The 17,233-nt window shown below is 37.1% G+C and overlaps 2 long non-coding RNA genes across 2 annotated transcripts; both read left to right on the top strand.

Moving 5' to 3' along the window:
- The first annotated feature begins 1,760 nt into the window (after window positions 1-1,760).
- Window positions 1,761-5,992, top strand: LOC139126516 (uncharacterized). The gene is made up of 4 exons (XR_011550618.1): window positions 1,761-1,957; window positions 2,347-2,730; window positions 3,192-3,580; window positions 4,307-5,992. It is a non-coding gene; the product is annotated as an uncharacterized lncRNA (long non-coding RNA).
- Window positions 5,993-6,247: 255 nt separating this feature from the next.
- Window positions 6,248-16,558, top strand: LOC139126515 (uncharacterized). Its single transcript, XR_011550617.1, has 4 exons — window positions 6,248-6,368; window positions 13,510-13,862; window positions 14,072-14,417; window positions 14,643-16,558. It is a non-coding gene; the product is annotated as an uncharacterized lncRNA (long non-coding RNA).
- Window positions 16,559-17,233: the final 675 nt, after the last annotated feature.

The raw sequence follows: 17,233 nt of genomic DNA, 5'->3' as shown, positions 1-17,233 counted from the left end.
AGCAAAGTGCCATTCTGTAACTTCCTGTTGACTGTTTGTCTAACGCAGACATAATAAACTGTGTTGAAGTAAAATGCCTAAAACAACTAACAAGTCTGCGGTCAGCGGCCCGCTTTCGACTTAATTAAGGTAGAATGCGCCTCGGGGACATATATTCGGATTTTCAAATGTTTCCAAACTATTTTGGACCACCATTGGGCACATTTCAAGTACTCGGAGTAAGGAAATCTGCTTGCACAGGCTTATTTTTTTGAAAATGGAAAAAAAAAATTCCCGTTAGTTAATACTAAGATGGCGGCCATTTTCATTTTCCAATATCAGTAGAATAGGGTGATTTTTTCCCTAGTACCAAATTTTGCTCATTTTTTATTCTTGATTTTTTAAGAGTATGGCGAAAGTTCCGTTGAGGAAAGTTTTAACAGAAGTTTAAGGCAGTATGCTCCTCGTAAGTGAAGGATTGAAACCTTTAATCAAACTTTCCTCAATGAAAACTAGCAAACTGTCACCGAGTAAACTATAAAAATCAGGGTTCATCTTGCAAACTTTGGAACTGGAGAACTTAATTACTTAACATTTACCAGTATTTGAAATTCAAAATAGCCAGCATCGCTGTGTGAACTTTATGGACAAAATTAAAATTTCCGATTTCCGAAGAGCTTTAAAATGAATCCTGACAAGTGGTATATCGGGAAAGAATTTTTGAAAATTTGAGAGTAAGAATATTTTTCACACAAGGTACAATTCTATCTTAATTCAAAGACCTGGGCTGTTCCGCTTTTTGAATACAGGTTTCCACCAGGAAAACACTCCTAGTAAAACACACCAATTGTAAAAACCAGTCAGATTCATGTGTACTTGGTAAAGCCCTTCGAATGGTCATTTTGATGCAAAATAGTATGTAGGGAAGGTCACGTATCGGTGTTACTTGTATATTTGCATGTAAGCTTCTAAGTTTCAGTCTGTGAGCTGTAGCTGTAATTATGCAAAGGTAACAGTACAGGATAAGCTATATCATCTGAAAAAAATAAACTTGGATGTACTTTTTTCTTGCAGAATTAAATGCAGTGTTTCGTAGGCTAATTATTTTCAATCCAGTAAACTTTTAGTACATACCGTAATATTTTGGGCATCTTTGTGTGATATGACAACAGGCAATGCTTTAAAGTGAGCAGGTAAAATATAGGGACGCCAAGTTGTAAGTTTGAAACTAGCCGGTGTTGCAATCAAATAAATCTTATAATGTACTGCAATAAATGGATGTCCATAATAACAGGGCGTGAAAATACCGGTAAGTCTCATGTAAATATGAGAGGTGTTTCTTACTTTTACTTGAAAGGTAGTTTAGGTTTTCAGATGTGTAATCGTATAGGTGTGGTTCCAAAACATATCATGACCTAATTTTACCAGAAGATCAAAGGAATAGGTGTGCCTGCATCTTCCACAGTTGTAGTCAGATTTATGAGTTGGTCTGCCGACATTTTACTGTGGTTTGATTTGTGAGTCATCCTCAGTTGAATATCACGATTCAAAGAGGTTACCGAAAGTCAGGAGGGTATTCCCAGAGCATTATGTTCCTCCGTCACTTTTCTGATGTGGCAGTTCTAGAATATGTCGTATTTACTGAGGTCTGTGATTCATTCTCTTTTTTAACTCCAATTTGGCATTACTCAGCCCTGGGACTACACCCAGTTGCCAAAATACTATGATGACATAACTTGTGTCTGAATTCTAAGTTATATTACAGCGATGTTATGATCACCTATGGCAACCTTCTAATTTGGAAAACAGCGAGAATTGTTGTGTATATAAGACAGCACTGAGAAAGAAGTATTTTATTTTCACAAGTGTGTGAGCATCACGTCGCTTTGGCACGGATTGGCAAACTAAGAACTGAAGATGACGATCAAAACTTTGCAATTGGCTGGTTTGACGCTGATCACAGCAGTATGCTGCCACGGTTAGTTCACGAAACGCAAAGCTTCAACAACAAACATTTTTATTTATTTTTTAGCAAAAAGCATAACTCATTTATTTTTTTCTATTAATTCATTATCTGTTTTTCTGCTTGTTTGTAAACCATTTACTTAGTCAGTTACTCACTGATTTCATTGAAGTATGCATATACAGCCCAAAGCCATGATTTGATGTTCTTATTTGCCCTATCCTAATTGAATGAAATTTTGAATTAAGTGTACTGTTTGGCAAAATCTTGCATCAAAAAATGACAGAAATGACCAAAGGAATGATTGCACTGTACTATCAGGAAATGAAATCTAATGCACAACATTCGATCTAGATATCTCAATTTCTATATCTTTACCGTATTTACTATTCAAATATTGACAGCATTTAGAGACATTGAGCAAATTGCACTGCAAACGAAGGACAAGACTGTAATCGTTGCTCTTGGCAAGTCCACCTCTGTTACCATGACGATGAAGATGAAATTTCCAACGACCGATGACGTCATCTTTTCGGGAATGGTGCAAATTGAAGATGAAGATGCCGAGATTCCTCGACATCAACGGTTGTCTCTTGATGATGATCGCTGTTCGCAGAGATATTGCATTGATTTTTCGTCAAGGAAGAGAAAATACAGTGTAACATTCAGTTTGATGAACGTAACGATGGAAGATCTTGGTCGATACAACGTGCGTCTTAAAGTAATTCAAAACCTAGATATAATTGCGCAAGGTTTGGGTAGCTTTCAACTGGTGCTAGACGAACCAGGTCAGTTTTTGTAACTTTGAACTCTGTGTTAGCACTGTGACAATTAACGCATATCAACAGTTCCGCTTTCGCGATCATACGATCGCTTTCCCCCGGCCGGGATTCCTTACTGCTCATATTTTTACCGCCAGGAAAGTTTACAGATGTTTATCATAGTGGGAAAATGAAGCTTTTCCTCCACCGATTTGTCGATGCAAACCTTGCATGCATGGACAATTGTTTTATCATTAACAGTTCGAGGAAGAATCCCCAAATTTTCCGATCCATTCGCTACAACTGTTGATGTTTTATCCAGAATTTCATTCTGTTTCTGCATTTAAGTTCCTTTTTCAAGTTTTCTTATCATATCACGATGCTTAGTTTTCAACTTATCAAAATAGTCCGTATGCTTCCAATGTCATGTGTCATTCGTATGATGACTTTGTTAATATAGACACGGATTCTTTTTATTTTTCATGAAGAATTTGGCGCCAAACTCCGAGGAAGACATTACGACTAAAACCAAGTGGTAGACGATTTGAAGCATCATAGCCGAGACGTTTGAGATCACCATGAAACTGAAGACCGATGTCATACTGGATGACGAGCTCGTAACCTTGGCAACCGTTGAACAAAATGATAGAGGAACAAAGATTCAAGTGTTACACGGATCAGAGTCTGACTACAACTGTTCTGGCGGTCGCTGTATTGAAGTTGTTTACAAGAAAAAGAAAGTTCTTGTAACTTACAGGATCCACAGCGTCGATGAGGATGACTTTGGTAGTTACGAAGTGAGGGCGTTGTTGAACGACAATGGACGTCTTATTCTTGAAGGTGTCGGGACATTTGAACTGATGCAAACAACATAGAGGTATATAATTCATGTCAAAAATCTGATCTCCTACCAATATGCCAAGGACTTAACAATGCACAATTTACAACTGTTTATTTAGAATTATCAGAATTGAGAATTCGCAATCTCTTGCCGTGAAAGTGTTCTACTGTAGGAACATATATGGTTTTTTGCACATTCAATTTTAATGATTTTCCATAGTCAAAATTAGATACTATATAATAAAATATCGAAAATATCGTTCTAAGATTACATCTACAGTAGGATGAAGTATATGTTCATGTTGAATATTATTTTAGATTAAAATTGTTTTATGAAACTTGAACTTGTAATGATTCAAGAAAGGTCAAATGAAAGAAACCCTAAATCAACGAGCGAATGCTATCTACGCCAACTGTGTGGTCTAAACTTTTTAAATTTCTTAAAAGTAATCTTAATGTGCATCATGGTAATCTTAAAGGTCATATTCCCATCAAACCATGTATTTATACATCAATGTCATTTCTTGTAGTCTTATTCTATCATTTTATCAGTATAAAAGTCGGATAAATTAAATGAAAATATAACCAACTTGGTGAAATCATTATTTGGTAATTTCTGTTTTCATTTTGAAGGTTCCGTGTACAGTTCGACATATAATTTAAAAAATAATGCGTTCGTACACTTTTTTGTCGAATTGGTTTCACTTCCCAAATTTTTGGCCAATTTTTTCTTATATGTAACAAATCAACTATATTTTCACAGGTCAACTTTGTGCGGTAATTGAGTACGACTGTTGGTGTAGTAGAAGTAGACGCTACGCGAAGTATAGTTACATCACTACGGAAGTGATAATACAAACTGACTTGTAAGCACCTGATTTCTGAAGAAGCTTTATCATTGAGCCATGAATGCAGCGTTGGACAGATATTCTGCGAATTTTACTGGTATTACCCTCGCCAGATATCCTATTCTGCAATAAATCTCATAACTTCCTCCAAGCAAACTCAAATTGGTCAGAAGTGTTTCTCTCACACATACGGTACGATTTCATGTTAATTCTGTCAGTATAGCTTACTACAGATACACCGGACGCGGAACAACGTTAACTTTTTGTAAAATTTGTGGATGTGCAATTTTTGTTTTAAAGTAAGTTAAGTTTCCTTCGGATGTAACTTTGCACAATGCACGATTAAAATATGAATAGTATGATGCATTTAGAATGTTAGTCTATTCATTGGTGTTTCTTCCGACACGTACAGCCATGCCTACTGAGAAACAACAAAAACAAAAAAGCTGCGATAAATAAACACAATCATAAACGTGAAACTGGAAATGAAAAAGTATAAACCTTTTTTTCCAGCTCTGGCAAGATGGTCAAAGTTTTTGGTAAACTTACAGACGTGTCATACAATAACATTTTAGAAGTTGTACATTTTTAACGTGTGATAGCATCAACATAGCTTTTAGACACATCTTTGGTTGAATTGTAAATCCGCTGATTAAATTACTCTATAAACAGTCACAAAACCAATAAAGGTCATTCACTATCGTCAAGGTGACCGTGTGAGGAAAGTTTCACTCCTTCATACAGGAAGTTAGTACTGCATGAGAAGTGACCAACATATCAAGCTTAGCGTCAGTTTCACCGCCATGATTACGCTTTTCAATTTCTACTGACATCCAGTGTTCAACATGCACATGTGTATCTCGAGTGATCTGTTTTAGATTGGCCTTTTATCTTCTATGAATTACTGCTGTAAATATCTTAATATTCAGACATATCAAGAGATATGTTTGTACAGGATATTTCATCAGCCTGGGCATTTCTCACGTGATCAGGTGTCGTTTTATTGAAAATCGCACAGAGTAGTTGCTACTGAAATGACCATATGACGAGTTAATCATAATGACAATAAGGAGCACTCGATATCGACCCAAACTAGCCTGACGTATACATTCTGCAATGACAAAGCTGGTTCATATTCGCCTTTAGGCAAGTAATTTGGCTACTCCATTAATTTTACGGAACGAATCTACAAATAATGTGCTACACTCTGTGTTTGTTGAAAATCGGAACTCTATTACGAATATAGATAACAAAGTAAATGTCACAGTATGAACCCTTGAAGCCAAATAAGGAATTAAAAGTAGTTTTTATTATAGAGTGGAAATCCCAATGCCCTCGTCAGTACTTCACGTTTCGACGGATTTTTACAGTATAACTATATATTCACTCAGCTTTAGATCACAGAACAGCGTACTTATCATGAAAATAGTTATAGGGTTATACCCTACACATAATTATAATGCACTTCAATTGTTCTCCAGTCATAAGTATTAGTCATGTGTATTCCTATAAGATTTTCGATAATGTCATTTGATGCAAATGTTTTCTGTCACAGGAAAATTTTCGCTCAATGTTATTAAAACTATCATTTCAACAATCTGATTAGTAGAATCTTGGGCATGATTTTGGTAAACTTTGGTATGGATTTGTTGCACTGATTAAACACCACGTACTTGGCTACTCACATTGATTGAACTTAACTTGGTTGACAATCACCAATGCCTGGTTCTGACCGACAGCACAGCTCTCAAGTAGTCTTGGAAATTCCAAAAAAGACCATTTGCATCGCAACACCTGATATGTTGTCTCTTTATTAAAGCGTGGGTGTCAAAGGTCACGAGCGCACATGTTTTGCGGAACTATGTTTTGGTTCAGAATGCGTTTGACATGTGTATGGACTCGAGCACACGGTGCACTCCGCAAAGATCATGTCGATCGATCTTCAGAGAATTTGTCTCCATATATTCATTCTAATCGGTAAGCTACACAATTTCAATTATTTTCCAATATGGTCTCTTTCGTGATGGTTTGGGCTAATCTGTATACGGTTTATAATCAGTGACAGCCTGGCTAGCCGTGTAACTGTAAGCTGTGTGCTTGACAAATAAGGTTTGTCCGTAGAGTCAGATTTTAGATTTCAGATTTTAGGTGAGTTTGTGGTCATGCTGGAACTACTTGGTCGTTTGATGTCTGCGGAGTAATGTGATCACATTACTACTGAACAATTCAACTCTTCATTTTGTCGACGTACGTAGTCCTATTGTAACCATTTCTCGTTACCATGGCGTCTCGTCTACCAACATACAAACGCACTTGTCTTTCTGACCACTGTGGTGACCCTGAAATATATAGATCCCTGACGGCGCTACGATGGGAAAGTCAAAATCAACTTAATATACCTGAGGTTCTAGAACGGCTTGCTAGGCAGTGTTATTGCGTACGGTATAGCAAAATTAACCATAGAGAAAAAAAGAGAAGTTTTCATTTTGGGAAGTAGATAAACGTTTAGTACACTCTTCTCCTTTTTGATTCTCACAAGTATACTCCACCCATTTTGAATGTTTTAGCTTCGTGTTTCAATGTTTGTTACTCTGACATAACTGATGCAAAAAGTGACCCTGTTACGCGGAAAGACCGAAATGATTTTTTTCATGATCCGGGATCTAGAAATGGAGAAGTATACTGTATCAAAGAGTAAAGTAATTGTTTTACGTACATGGGACGTAGAACGGTAGATCTCTTCACTCTCAGACAGCTATTGAAGGATTTGGCTGTTGGATATTATGTAATCACGGAAGTGTCTGCCAGGATTCCATCGTCAAAGAGGCAATAGCAAAACACAATACCGGTTTAGTACCGTTTGTATATCGTGTTATACCTACAGGACATGATTCACTAAATTTTTCTTCGAAATTGCTGACTAGTTGTGTTTTGCGATAAATTCCGAATTTTGAAGTCAGGAAAAGACAGGCAGGCGGATAAATGAGAGAGGGGAGAGAGAGAGAGAGAGAGAGAGAGAGAGAGAGAGAGAGAGAGAGAGAGAGAGAGAGAGAGAGAGAGAGAGAGAGAGAGAGAGAGAGAGAGACAGAGACAGAGACAGAGAGAGAGAGAGAGAGCCAACAGAATGAGTTAACGAGAGAGATGGCGAGTATTTACGGAGTGTTACCACATTGATAGAGAGACTAGAAAACAGAGACTAGAGAGAAGGGTAATATCATGACACTTTTTATATTGCCGTACAATTTCATATATTTAAAAAAATATTTGATATTTCATCATCAATGATGTCATTGCAACAACGATATCGACTATCTTCCTGTTGCTTTTGCTAAACATTACAGTGACTTTTTTCTATTAAATTTATGATAAATGCCGAAAAATTTGCAACATGTTGTATTATGTTTATGATAAATAATACCATCAATGATTCAAAGTTTTGAACCAAACAACTTAAATCAGTTCTTGTAAAGAAACATCTAAACACTGAGTGCAGATCTCTAAAAATGACATTATAAATCCTCCAGTCTTTGGGTCGATGTGATCAAATTTTCAATGTATTGCCTTTACACTTCATGTAACAACTCCTGCTTTCCATAGTAAGAAATATCACTTTCAAACAATGCTATTTATAAGCAGCGCAAGTAATCTGTTTTCAAAAAATGTTTACTAAAGCTATAGATATACACGTAGAGCTCTAAAGGGATATATGATAATCGCGGCTAGTTCCGATGAGTGTGTCCGTTTTAGTTTCTTGATGACAGCAAATATGAAATATCATACCACGCCGTTTAGACACGCCATTTAGACAACTATTTGGTTGAGTCATGCCGTATAGACAATAAAAATGTTATGTGAGTTATAGCTGAACAAAATCTGATCTTACGGGTTGCATCTAGTATTTTACTTTGCGGCAAAGGAACTGCAGTGATTTCATTTTGATGAAATAATGGTGAAGCAAGTATGTCACCGTCAGGGGTAAATACTCAGGATACATCCAGCAAGTGAAATATTAAAAGCACAAATTGAGAGAGAGAGAGAGAGAGAGAGAGAGAGAGAGAGCTTTTAAGAAATTGTATCCTAGCTCTAAGCCGCCTGTCTTTAAACAGAGTACTGTCATAAGAGTCATCACTGTCCGCTCGCACGGCTCGTTAGCCAGACAGGAGTCTTCCACTAACCACGCCGTGCGGGATACCCCCACTATTTTGCGTTAAGGAGTTTGATGGAATTAGAAAATCAGGCGGACCAATCAGAGCACGCGTTACACTCAAAGAGAAAACCACGCCTACCTTCCAAACGCCGACCACCGCACTGTTTGTGCACAGCTTTTCTCTCGATTTACTTACTGGTTTACTAGACTTGGTTCAAGTGCGTGATTGTGAGCATGTGAGTTGTGTGAACGTCTGGAATGCAATGATATATGTTCTGTTTTCCTGTGAAATGTGTGAGTAGGATTATGTGAACGCGTTGAGTGGGTGAACGCGAGACAGGGGAGTTTTACCCGGCACAAACTAACTCACTACTGCTATAGCTGCACAGACTAAATAAAAACGCGTTCGATCGCTACCAAATTTTACACGAGGAACTTTTACAAATCATTTTATTTTTTGAAAATTCACCGACTTGAACCAAGTCTCTGGTTTACCTTCGTCCTGTGACACCCTAATGGCTCAAACGGAGATTTAGGAGTGGGAAGGCAATCTTGCCCGAGTTTAATACAGGATTTGATTGTCATGCATGGGGAAATCTTACTGCGTGGTGGGGATAAAGTTACAGGCGATTTTCTCGTCATTCAGAGAGGTGGCGAAAAGTTCCGTTTCAGTGATCGTGGGTTACGAAATGTATGGCAACGCTTTGTATCGTGTGAAGCGTTAGATATCTCCCAAAGAAAAAAAATCGACGAATAAATATGGCGATAGTGCAGAAGATGACTTTGAAAAAACTGACGCTTGTAGTCTATGAAAAATTCACCGATGAGTAAGCTAATATTGCTTGCTGACGCTTGTAGTCAATGAAAAATTCACCGATGAGTATATTGCTTGCTGTGATGAATAGGTCAATTTTTTTGAACACACCCAAACAAAATCCGGTTCTTTGATTTCCAGTTCTAGCATATTTCACAAAGTCCTAGTCCATGTTTTCGAGCCATGCTTCTAGTTGTTTCTCCCGCGGCGTGTCGATGTTCTGTTCTGGTAAATCCTGTTCATCGTCTCACAATGTTTACAATTTTCCAAAGATATGAACAACAGAATAGCTGCCGGCCGCGCCAGTTGACAGGACCACAATGTCTGAACAACGTCTGAGTAATGGGTTTATCGTGAAATTTTGAGGTCAAAATTGGAGGAGTGGTTTAACAGATTTTCTTCGGCGGGTAGAACTTTTCTATTTCGCGCCGCGATCTTTTGAGTTTGGCGGGTTGATGTTTTCACCTTACAAGTTGAGCGACAGCTGGGAATATCTTGCGGTACGACGCGCTGGCGGCTGGGCCTTTGTTTGACGTTTTGAACACATCAGTGATTTCAGCAGTAGATTTCAGTAGCATGAAATGTAAACAGCGACCACGAATACTTGTAAATGTAACACCGAGAAAAAAGTGGGAAAAGACCTATACTCCCGGCCTATACTACTACATTCGTAGTAACCGATTATCTGATTGGCTATTTACTGGTCACATACAGTCGTGTGGTGGCGCTTTAAAAAACACGATTTAGGGGGTCTATCAGCCAAGGTCTGATTTCGGGAAGCATCCAGCTGCCCGGAGCGGAGACCTTGGCAAGCGAAGATGAAGAGTCATAAGTGTGATAAGAGTCCATTTCCTACACTCAATTCAGGTATCTAACGCAGAAGTGTCGGACGATCTGCCAACTATTGTACGGTTCCGGTTTTCTGTCATTGTTTGATTAATCAAAATTGGTTTTCAATAAAGGGAACTTAATATAGAAACGGATAGTAAATATTTGATCATATTATGGGAATTGTAAAAAGCACCTTGAAAACAAGACAGCCCGGGAAAATGAGCATTAGGATCTTAAGGCGATGGATGAAAGTGTAGCATGAACGATAACGAATTAAAAGGAAATTGTACACATATTGTCATTTAATCTTCTTCTTCATTCAAGTGGATTTCACTGACTGCTGCATGGTACTTGTAGCTTACATTCAAACTCTCTTGTAAAGTAGATTTTATTGGATTGTATCGATGGTAACCTGTTTTCTTCGAGTAAGCCGTTAATGAAAGTGACACATCTACTAATCCAATTACTATACACATATGTATTTTTTGAAAAATTATACATCATGTTTTTCATTTCTCAAGCTTTGATTTCTGATTTCATAGTGGCTTTAATCTGAAAATTTTGAGCATTCACCACCAGCTTGGTGACTCGCTGTTCCATTATTTACATATAAATCATAATCCAGGGATTTGGTAAATGGGAATACAAATTTACTTTGAAAAGCAATCTTCAGAAACGTACAAGGATGGTTCCAAAACGTTCATGACTAAACAATGTCCGCTCTTAATGTGTGCTGACCTGAACCCCGAGATATTATTGTTCAGTTGTGGAGGCAAGACGACTGATGAATTTCCATTTACTCAAGCGTTAAAGGGACAAAGTCGGCCATTTTTCATGAATTTTGTTTGATACGAGATACTACTTATATTGTACATGTTGAAAGATACTGAATGAATGGGTGACCATGCAAATAATCAGACCCCGGTTTTAGACAAATCAAATAAAACCATGGCGAAAATGAATTAATGGTCATGACCATTAATTCATTTTCGCCATGGTTCCATGCATCGTGTCTACAACCGGGTTCGAATATATGCATGGTCACCCATTCATTCAGTATTTTTCAGCATGTCAAACAATATAAGTAGTATCTCGTATCAAACAAAATTCATGAAAAATGGCCGACTTTGTCCCTTTAACAACTGATTTGAATGTTACGCTCAATCATTTTATCCGAGTTCATAGCATTAGTTTATTCAAGTTATGAGTCAACATCTAAATATTCATAGAATTGTGCTTTTCGCATCGAAGTCCTGTGATGGTTTACCTAATCTATATTTCCACTTTCCTTGGATATTTCTGATTTAACAACAACAATTTAAATCCAGAACCTTTGCAAAGTGGTTGGTCAACACTGATAGTGAAATGTATCAATTGATTAATCTGAGATTGCCACATTTCATTTCATTTCACAATGATGTGTAATTTGTTCTCCTTCTAATGTATCAGGGAATTTAAATATTTATGTTCAATAAACTACAGTGGAATTTGATCGAGTGTCCGTTTTGCCTTGCAGAGCTCGACAAGTCTACATGTTGCTTATCATTAGAAAAGTAAACATTTGCAACAAATTGAGTATTTGGTGTTAGATTACAGCGCACGCGGCGAACGTTTCCCAGACACTGTCTCGTCCACAATCATGACAGTCGTTTCAGCATGCCACTCATGCACAACAAGCTTGACACTATATCTATAGCATATCATCAAAGTTTTCTTTCACTTTCAGCTATTTGTGTACTTTGATTTGGGAAATACAACTCAGACAAAACTCACTGGCATATTTTTCGAGTGTCGGATCTATATCTCGAGGAAAGTCCTCAACATCAACCGGACTGACTCTCGGCGTTTTATTACAGTGAAACATTGTATTTTTTCAGCAAGGTAAAGAATATTTAGAAGGCAGAGAGATATCATCGTCCCCTCCATGCTAACCCGTTACGGTGTATGATGCCGTCCGGAAAATTAAGTGCCAAAATACGGTGAATTATTTCAGAAACACTGGGTGTGTTATTCTATGGCACAAAATGTACCGTGTTGATTGAATTGCACTTGCATGTGCAAAATCAACAATTTTCTTCAAGTCTATTTGTAGCTCAGAGAAGTGTCAATGAGAAAGTTTCATTTAGCTGAGACAAAAGAGAAAGCGGGATTAAAGTTTCATTTAGGAGTGTTTAGCATTTTCTGGTTGACAATATTCAGTGTTGTATCGTGTCAAACTTGTTGATAGAGTAGACTGCACTGGCAATGCTACAGACTGCATGCTGAAGGAACTGTTGTCGTGATTGCTGACATCGAGAGGAGAAGAAAAGTTTTTTTTAAAAAGAATTTACTTGTTTCTTCATAAAGTTCCCAATTTAAAGTAAACACCTAAAGAAAACTGGTGATGTGCATGTAGTGCTTGTAGTTATGCTTGTTGTGAGTGACATGCTGGAACGACAGCAGTGATCGTGACGAGACAGTAAACGTTTGCCGCGCGCTGTAATCTAACACCAACCAAAGACGAAGACTCAATTGGTTGCAAATGTTTACTTTTCTAATGATAAGCAACATGTAGACTCGTCGAGCTCTGCAAGGCAAACCGGACACTCAATCAAATTCCACGGTATTTTACATTTCAAAGGAAATCAATAATAACCTGTTTGATATTACAAAGAAAGTAAACATTTGAACTCTCTGATGTTAAAAAAGCGAAACAATTGTGTACACTACTCCATACATAAAAAACCAGAAATAAAATAAAATAAAACAAACAGAGACAGAAAATGATTAAAAAAAGAGAAGATTTTTATACGTTAAAATATGCTTTGAATGCAAAAGAGCATCAGAATCAAGTGGCGCTAAAATGAGCACATTTTCGATATTATTTAAACGTTCATGAAAATTGTACATTGCTTTGCGTCTCAAGGCCTCAAGAGTAGGAACTATATGTGAAACAAACATAACACTTGCTAGAGAATAATAATTTCCAGCATAATAATTTAATGAATAATAATTTAATGGAATAATATAATAATAATAATAATAATTTAATGGTTTGCGACTTAGTTCTTTAGAAAAAACAACTTAAGTTTGCAGCTATGGAATAATAATACATGTAAACTTTGCCCGAAAGAAACACTAACATTTCTTTCACATATACAGGACGCCCTAGACGGCCGAGATGACTTTGGCCAGCAAATGTACAAGGAATATTATATTTAGTGGTTTCGTTCACTTAACGTCGAAGTGAGAAAAGGCTTTTGTCCGATCAATTTAAACTTAGAAAATACAAAAAAATCCAAACTATTCTTGATCCTTGATTACTAGAGCGAATTTTGTTATTGTAGGGCTGGATAGCATCACAGTTCACACGACAGAGATATTAGCTGAATGTGGCAGTGACGTAACACTACCATGCAAGTATGAAACACCAGCCAGCCCATACACCAGAACGACGATTGATTGGAGAATAGTAAATCAGACAACGAGGACCTAACACTGGTGACGACGTCTGATTTTGAAGTCACTGGTGTAGTCAGCAAAAGATACAGTGCCTTGTCGGATGGTTCGTTAGTAATACAGAATGTTACTTTTGAAGATACTGGATCATATAAGTGTATAGTTGTGTTCAGGCTTGTTGAACCAATCGACGGCAATGGTTATCGCACTGAAGTAGACAATGCTAAGCTTCAGGTGAAGAGTGAGTATACAGCATATGTATTACTCTCTGAGAATCAAAATAATTATTCCTATAAGTTGTTTAATTTTTTTATGTACCTTAAACAGTATCGTTATATTTTGGATGCGATATTGACGGTTGGTGATTTAACAACCAGCAATATTGGTCTTTTACGCTTTCTAAGTATAATAAAAAATCGTTAATTTCAATATTTCCTTGACCAAATATAGGTTCAATCGAGCAAGTCCTGATTTACCCGAAAGAAGATCACAGAAAACAGAATCAGAAATAGGCGCCAGGAACCGACGCTAGTGTGCCGGGCAGATCATAGCAGACTACCGGCGGATAAAGTATTACAATGGGATTTTGACAACCCTGGGGCAGATCCTCCAACAAAGAAAAGCTATTATGAACAGCATACTTCAGATGGAAAAATGGTTGTATTCAGTGAATTGACGTTCAGGAGACCAAGTAAAAAACGATCAATTCAGTGGTACAATGTGTCCTGTTCTGCCGTTGAGGAAGATGAAATGATAATGACGTCATCGGTTCAAGTGTACGTGGATCGGAGACGAGGTAGGTTGTCAAACTGACTGATATACTTTTAACGTGCTCATAACGCTTCATGGCCAATTCCAGCCTGAAACCAGACATAAAATAGAAAACTCGTGTAGGTCTTTCATTCTCGTATGCAGTTCTAACAGCAAAATTTATCATAGTATGTACAACTTGCCAATGATATTGTTGAACACTGAATACTATTGTTGCATTACTAATCATTACAAACTCTTTTCTCACCAGTTCGTCTGAGTAGGAGACGGAGACGGTGGGGGAAATCTAGACGAAGGAAGACGCCGCGGCGACCGAGGCGACGCAGGAGGCCACGAAAGGAGAAAGGGAGACGAAATCAGAAGAGAGCAGAAAGACAGCGTGAAACTACATGAAGAGCTATCCTATACAAGCGAGAATTTGTGTTTACAAAATCTTTTCAAAGATCATTGCATATAAAAGAAGCTCCGTATTTGTAATCTACCAGCAACATAAGTCAGATATGTCTCGTATAGAGATATTATTTTACAATATCAGGGGTTTGTCGAACCTTCGAAACACGTATATCACGTGACAATTGTGAGGAAGTGACAATTGAAAGAGAGTAATATCACATTTCGCGAAGTACACGGTTACACTAGGTTCCTGTCTCTCCTGTCTATCTATGTCTGCGAATTTCACAACTTTTTAATTCTCGTTCACGAGTGTTTACGATGGTTTCACTCAACTTGGAGTAAACTTTATGAAACTGATCAATGGAATTCATTCTTCCGTCGAATGTTGGTGAGACATGTCATATCGCTCAAGTAAAAGAGTAAAACAATTTTCTCACAAGATGTTGCTAGAGTTATTTGTGCGAAGACTTATATTCCTTTAGAGTCACATTACAGAATATTCGCTGAACAAGATGCCCTGACAACATTTAACTCTGATAACAGATAGCCCTACAGCAGCGAAAATAGGGCATTACCTTTGTTTCACCTGGCCGATGTCTGATATATTAGTTGATTGGTCCACAGTGTGTGGAGGGGCTGTGATTGGTCGTTTAATACGTCTTCAAATATAATATTTCCAAATAAAACGATCATTGGCTGTTTATCACATTGGCTTTGATACGGGGTCGCCGAAAAAATCCCAATTTGTACAGCACGACAATCGTAAAAAGTTAAACCTTATCTATTCTCTGTAAGCAGAAAGCATATTTCTCTAAAAGTTCTGAATAAGCAATAGTATTTTTTGTATTAGTACATTTTCCTTCACAAAATAAGTGCGATAATTGAGAATAGTGCTTACACTTGTAGTAATGACATAAAACGAGCTGATATTTAACGATAACATGTACAGCTACACTTGATTAGCAATGGAAATATCTCATATTAGAGTGGTTTTACAATGCAAAGCTCACACTTTTGGTCCGAAGATTTTACACGTCACGTCGCCATAGACGCGTCGCGAGTAATGGTCACAACCGTCGTTCTGGTGTACATTCAATAGCAGTACAAACAAATAATTTTAATAGGCAAGCTTTATTTGTTAAAATATATGAACACTGCAGAGTAAACTGTTTTATTAACTGCCAATTTTTACGGCATAGCTCGAGCACAAAGGACTTGTATTATAAAAACGAGAAGTTATTTTAGTATTTAGCTGAATAATAATTGAAGCTTTAATTTTGTCAGGCTGTTAGCCATACAATTTTTTATATCTTTTTATATCTGTGACACTTTGACATATTTTAGAATTCGTCAACGTTTATAAGTGTGTGCTGGTTTATTTCGTCAATATAATGTAGATGTCCTCATTTTATTTACTCATGAGTATGAGACTATTTAAGGACGGAGATTTGGCTGAGCGGTTTTGACTGTGGCGTCCTCGCCAGGTGACTTGGTGCCGTACGATGTGAGCTCGAATAAGGTCGAAATTACTGTATTTTCATTATTGCAATATTTTATATTTCCTGTAACTGCCATAACAAACACTGCCATTGTTCCCAGATACTGTATACTGCCTTTATTTTCTACAATATTAATTAAATTGCAATATTTTACATTTGCTGTAACTTCCATAACAAAAACTGCCTGCGTTTTCCCCGACAATGCACTGCCTTTATTTTCTACAATATTGGTTGAAATAGAAATAAGAAAAATAAAATGTCATTCATCACTTGATTATTGTGATTATGTTTTGATTGTGACATTGCTTGGTTTTAAATGATTTGACAGAAGTGGATTTGATACTACGAACGAATAATGTGGTCTTATAATTTGAACATGATTTTCAAGTAGCAATGATTACTTATCTGAAAGCTATAAAGCTAATTGAGAAATATTTTTCATAGCATCAAATTCAAATTCGTCCGTTGACACAAGACTCTTGAAGGTTCTATGTGTATGCAATTATGGCAAATTTCCAAAAGACCCATGGATGGTTTACGGTTTAGAACGTTTACCACAAGATAACCTCTAAAGAACAGCCACTACAGAGTCGATGTACTAAAGTTTTCTTACTATAACTTTTACTTTCTAGAAAATAGAAGGGTAGTTGTTGTATCAATAGATTTCGACTTACCACTGGAAGCCCTGAAGTGCCTGAATCTCTGATTATTTGCCACATTAATTCCTGATTATACCCTTGTATCCTCTCCTGTAGTGCCCCTCAACAGGGACGGGGGTAAAGATGAGTCGAACAACTTTGTTGACACAATACAAAGAGTAATGACATTTAAGATGTCATATTATTTCTGAATATTATAGTTAGCTGAAATAGTGAAACAGTAAATCGTTTACGTCGACGAAAGAATGATTGCAATTTGATAGGCCTGGTCATAACGGTGAATTCTAATA

This window comes from Ptychodera flava, assembly GCF_041260155.1.
Source record: "Ptychodera flava strain L36383 chromosome 3 unlocalized genomic scaffold, AS_Pfla_20210202 Scaffold_27__1_contigs__length_13241970_pilon, whole genome shotgun sequence".
NCBI classification, from domain to species: Eukaryota; Metazoa; Hemichordata; class Enteropneusta; family Ptychoderidae; genus Ptychodera; species Ptychodera flava.
This window is presented reverse-complemented; position numbering and strand designations above follow the sequence as displayed.